Source organism: Crocodylus porosus, unplaced genomic scaffold (genome assembly GCF_001723895.1).
Source record: "Crocodylus porosus isolate Cpor-Errol unplaced genomic scaffold, CroPor_comp1, whole genome shotgun sequence".
Taxonomy (NCBI): domain Eukaryota; kingdom Metazoa; phylum Chordata; order Crocodylia; family Crocodylidae; genus Crocodylus; species Crocodylus porosus.
In genome coordinates, this window is record NW_017728886.1 from 136,062,106 (window position 1) to 136,068,035 (window position 5,930).

A 5,930-nucleotide genomic window follows, 5' to 3' on the forward strand; every position below is an offset into this window, starting at 1 on the left:
TGACCTCTATCCCGGGGAAGCTCTTAGAAAAGATTATCAAAGAGGCCATTCTTAACAGAATGGCTGATGGAAACATCCTGAAGGATTACCAGCACAGGTTTTTTATGGGCAGGTCTTGCTTGACCAATCTTATTTCTTTTTATGACCAGGTGACCTACCACCTGCACAAGAGATTGTCCAGGTGATGTGACACTAACTCAACTGATACTAAGATGTGGGGAGAAGTGGGCATGTGAGAAGAGAGGGACAGGCTACAACTAAATCTGGACAGGTTACAGCAGTGGGCAGATGAAGAATAGGATAGTTTTCAATACTGACAATTGCAAGGTATTGCAACTAGGGAGGAAGAACCAGTAGCATACCTATGGGCTGGGGAACTCCCTTCAGGTCAGCACAGAGGTAGAAAAGGATCTTTGAGTCACTATTGATTCCAAGATCTACATGGGCCGCCAATGTGGGAATGTGGTCAGGAAGGCCAACCGCACCTTGTCATGCATCCACAGATGCATCTCAAGCAGGTCCAAGGAGGTGATCCTCCCCTTCTATTCTACACTGGTCAGGCTGCAGTTGGAGTACTGCATCCAGTTCTGGGTGCCGCACTTCAGGAGGAATGTGAACAGCATTGAGAGGGTCCAGAGAAGCACCACTTGCACGATCAGGGGCCATAAGGGCAGGCCCTATGAGGAGAGGCTACAGGACCTGAACCTATTCAGCCTCCACAAGAGAAGGCTGAGAGGGTATCTAGGGACTGCCTATTAACTTGCCAAGGGGGACCAGCAGGGAATGGCAGAGTCCCTGTTTCCCCCGAGCACTACCAGGACTAACAAGGAATAATGGCCACAAGTTGACTGAGAGTAGATTCAAGCTAGACATCAGGAGGCACTGCTTCACAGTCAGGGTGGATAGGAGCTGGAACCAACTTCCAAGGGAAGTGGTGCTCGCTCCTACCCGAGTGGTCTTCAAAAGGTGGGTAGATAATCACCTAGCCGGGGTCATTTGACCCCAGCATTCTTTCCTGCCCATGGCAGGGGGTCAGACTTGATGATCTGCTTAGGTCCCTTCCAGCCCTACCAACTATGAAACTATGAAACTATGAGATTGATGTCATATATCTTGACTTCAAAAAAGCTTTCAATCTGTTATCCCACGAACAACTTTTGGCAAAACTGACTAACTTCGGTCTCAGGTCCACCATGATCCACTGGCTGGGGAATTGGCTCTGTGGCCAGACCCAGAGGGTGGTGGTTGATGGAAGTAAATCATCATGGTGCCCTGTGAGCAGTGGGGTCCCTCAAGGTTCTGTCTTTCGACGTAATTAGTTCAACATCTTTATTAGTGATGTAGACATTGGTATCAGAAGTGGAGTGGCCAAGTTCACCAATGATACAAATTTTGGGGTGAAGCATCCACACCTGAGGACAGGAGGGAGATCCAGTCTGCCTTGACAGGCTCAGGAAATGGGCAGATGAGAACCTGATGGTGTTTAACACCGAAAAATGCAAGGTTCTCCACCTTCGGAGGAAAAACCTGCAGCATACTTACAGGCTCAGCAGTGTTATGCTGGAACCACTATGGATGACAGGGACTTGCTGGTCATGACTGATGGGTCATATTTGATGTGGGGAGAAGTGGGCAGTGGTGTCCCTCAGGGCTCAGTCCTTGGGCCCATGCTGTTCAATTTCTTTACCAGCGATTTCGATGACAGGGTGAAAAGCAACCTGTTTAAATTTGCTGATGATACCAAAATTTGGGGTGAGGTGAGCACACTAGTAGGATGGGAAATACTGCAGCAAGGTGTGGATAGGTTGCAGGTGTGGGCTAACAAAAACAGGATGCGTTTCAATAATGACAAGTGCGGGGTGCTGCACTTGGGCAGTAGTAACCAGCAGCACACTTATAAGATGGGAAACTCCCTTCTTGAGAGCACAGAGGCAGAAAGGGATTTTGGAGTCATTGGGCCAACAATGTGAGGTCACGGTTGGCAGGGCTCACCAGACCTTGTCATGCATCCACAGGTGCATCTCAAGTAGGGCCAAGGAGGTGATCCTCCCCCTTTACGTGACACTGGTCAGGCCAAAGCTGGAATACTGCATCCAGTTCTGTGTGCCCTACTTCAGAAGGGATGTGGACAACATTGAGAGGGTCCAGAGGAGGGCCACCCGCATGATCTGGGGACAACAGGGCAGACACTACAATGAGAGACTGCGGGACCTGAACCTGTTCAGCCTTCACAAGAGAAGGCTGAGGGGGGACCTGGTGACCATCTAGAAACTCACTAGGGGGGACCAGAAGGGTTTGGGAGAGACCTTGTTTCCCCTAGTGCCCCCTCGCATAAGAAGGAATAACGGCCACAAGTTGTTGGAGAGTAGGTTTAGATTAGACATCCATAAGAACTACTTCACAGTTAGGGTGGTTAGGATCTGGAACCAACTTCCAAGGGAAGTGGTGCTGGCTCCTACGCTGGGGGTCTTTGAGAAGAGGCTTGATGCCTACCTGGCTGGAGTCATTGAGCCCAGTTTTTCTCTTGCCCTGGCAGGGGGTCGGACTTGAAGATATACAAGGTCCCTTCCAACCCTGATTCTATGATTCTATGACCACAAGATGAACATGAGCCTTTAATGTGATGCTGCTGCTAGTAAAATGAGCAAAATGCTGACTTGCATCCAGCTTCTGAAATCCCAGGACATCATTCTCCCCTTGTACTCGGCCTTGGTGAGGCAGCAGCTGGAATACTGCACTCAGTTTCAGGCTCCACAATTCAAAAAGGATATGGAGAAGCTTGAGAGAGTCCAGAGAAGAACCACATGCATGATCAGAGGTCAGGAAAACAGACCTTATGATGAGAGGCTGAGAGCTATGGGACTCTTCAGCCTGGAAAATTGCAGGCTCAGGAGTGATCTGGTGTCCACCTATAAGTTTATCAGGGGTGTTCACCAGGATCTGGGGGAACATTTGTTCACCAAAGCACCCCAATGGATGACAAAGTCAAATGGTTATAAACTCCTCCAAGACCATTTCAGGCTGGACATAAGGCAAAGGGTCTTTACTGTCTGAGCCCCCAAAATCTGGAATAACCTGCCATTGGAGGTGATTCAAGCACCTGCTTTGAACACCTTCAAGAGAAATTTGGATATTTATCTTGCTGGGATCCTATGACCCCAGCTGACTTCCTGCCTCTGGAGCAGGGGGCTGGACTTGATGATCTTCCAAGGTCACTTTCAGCCCTAATGTCTATGAAATCTATGAAACTACAGGGATGCTGATGCATCTCTGCAGGCACCACCCCCTTCCCCTTGATCCTCAACCTGGCATCAGTGGGAGCATGCCCAAAAACAAGTCCCCCTCTTGGTTGAAAGCCCATGCCCCCCCAAAGTAGAGGCAGGCCACACTGGAACAGTGGGGGAAAGGAGGGCACACAGGGGGTTCATTTTGCCAAGGTGAGCGAGGTCACCCAGAGCACTGGGGAGATGCTTGCTGTGGATAGCCAGCCTTTCTCCTTTATTGAGTGGCCAGGGTTCAGATGGCTCATTGCCCCATCATATGAAGTGCCTGCACACACCACCTTCAGCAGGACATTGGTGCCCTCCCTGTATGAGACATGAAGGGAGTACTTGAGGAAGGAACTATGCAAGGCAGGTTTGCATGTGGCTTTACACTTCACCTTGGGCATGTGGAGCAGCTGGGGTGGAGATCATGCCTACCTCTCCTTCACAAGGCACTAGTGCAATCAGCCAGGCTGTCAGTGGGCTGTGTTCCAAGCGGAGGTGATGGATGAGTCTGACATAACAAGGGAGATCATGGGAGCCAGGAACCTCATAGTGCAGGGGTCACTTATTGGGCAGGGCAAACTCATACATGGGTTCATGGTCCCTGAGAATTGGGCCAATATGGTCAAGGCTGTCCATGATGCCAACTTTGTTGGCATCCACTGTGTGGTACACAAGCTGCATCTCAGGGATGCCTTGGAGGGGGACAGGGCTGCTGGTGAGGGTGCCATCACAACCGGTCACCTGATTTTGAAATGCAGGAAGGTGGTGGACTACTTCCACAACAGCATCAAGACGGGCAAGATGCTGCAGGACAAACAGACAGAGTTGAGCAACCTGCAGCACAAATTCATGCAGGAAGTGTGGACTCAGTGGAACTCCACATACCTGATACCCAAAAAGCTCGATGAGCAAAAGAAGGCCATCCACGAGATGGCCTTGCATGGGTAGATTGGGATCAGTGGCCTGCTTAATAAAGTGAAGTGGGATACCATCTTCTAGATCTTGGTGGTCCTCAATTCCTTCCTTGAGGCCACTAAGAGCCTCAGGAGTGGCAATGCCGTCCTGAGCCAAGAGATCCCTGTAGTGAGGGAACTTGAAAATGAAATGCACAAGTTCCAAGGGATCAATATTACTGGTTGGGGCAAGATGCTGTCAGCAGAGGTGCAGACACTGGTGAAGCAGCTGAAGGAGGGCATCAAGAAATGGCTGGATCCATTGTGGTCCAACACGGTCCACCTGCTGGTGGATATGTGTGACCCAGTGGTAAAGGGGTGCATATGCAGCAGTTAAACCCCGTATCACTATATGCAGGTCCTGGTGAACAGAGTCTGGGAGCCAGAAGGGCACAGGTGGGGGGACATGGAAGAGGTGGCTCCACTGTCCCATGCTAGCATGCCATCCACCAGCCAGTCTCCTCCTCCACCACAGGCACTATCAATGTGGGCCAAGGGCATGATTTCTATGGTCCAGGGGCACCAGACCCCACCAGACCCCACCAATGTGGTCCAGAGGCACCAGACCCCACCATCAGGCAGGTAGTTTTGAGGCCTTGATGGCTGCCTATCTTGCCAAGTACATGGAGCTGGTGCTGTGCCTTGGCCTACTGGGCAAGCCAGAGCCATATGGGGCATGATCTGGCCACTGTTGCCCAAGAATACTTGTCCTGTCCACCAACTAGTGTTCCAAGCAAGAGGGTGTTCAGCATTGCTGGTGATGTTGTAACACCCCACCACACCTCTTTGGATCCTGGTTTGGTGGAGCAGCTGGTGCTCCTGAAGGTGAACCTCCCACTGCTGAGTTTCCCCAAGTTCCACCTGCAGATAGAGTGAGTGCCATCATCCTCATTCTGCACCTAATTGCTCTTTTAGTTTGCTTTGACAACCATTTAATGCCCCACCAGGACAAATTTGCAGGCATGGATGGGTTACAGGGAAGATGGATGCCCCAGGTCCTGGGCATGACCTAAAACTGAACCTTGCCAGGGCTGGGAGGCCTGGTGGGACTACCAATGGTGGACCAGCCCCCAGGAAATGCCAGGACTGACGACCTTCCTGGGAAAGGTGGGTAGGAGTCACCTTGTAACTTCCAGCCACCACATGCACAGATAGTCCTAGCTGGAAAAATCCTAGACCCCTAAGATCTTTGAGAGGCCTGAGGCTTGTTGGTTGCAGTGGAGTTAAAAACAGGTTAGCTGCCTCAGATACCATCTACAAGATCGAGGACACAGTGTAGCGGAGGAATGGAGTGGTGGAATCATGCAACAGGCAGACCAGGTTCTTTGGGTCAATCCAACATCTTTTAGTAGACCAACTGAATAGTTGGAGAAACATATTTTAGCAAGATTTTGGCTTGAAAAACTTGTTGTCAGGCGGAGGAAGCATCTGAAGTTTGTGTGTGGTCTCTTCCTGGGTGGAAGAAAAAGTAAAGAAGCCAGAGGCCGGCATGCAATGCAGGCAAGAAAACTAGTTAGTGAAAATGGAAATAGAGGCATCAGGGGTTCAGGAACAGGCTAGGGTGGGAAGAGAAGGTGGATATAGCAGGTAAAAATGGAGAGGCAATTTCATAGTTTCTAGGGTCAGAAGGAACCTGAGTAGATCATCTAGTCCGACCCCCTGCCATGGCAGGAAAGAGTACTGGGGTCAAATGACCCCAGCAAGGTGT

At 50.5% G+C, this 5,930-nt stretch overlaps 1 long non-coding RNA gene across 1 annotated transcript in view; it reads left to right on the forward strand.

Annotated features, from left to right (window-relative positions):
• The first annotated feature begins 225 nt into the window (after positions 1 to 225).
• LOC109324544 overlaps positions 226 to 5,930 on the forward strand; it is a 16,156-nt gene continuing 10,451 nt past the window's right edge. Inside the window, exon 1 of the long non-coding RNA XR_002104954.1 lies at positions 226 to 327. This is a non-coding gene — a long non-coding RNA (uncharacterized LOC109324544). The remainder of the gene's footprint in view (positions 328 to 5,930) is intronic.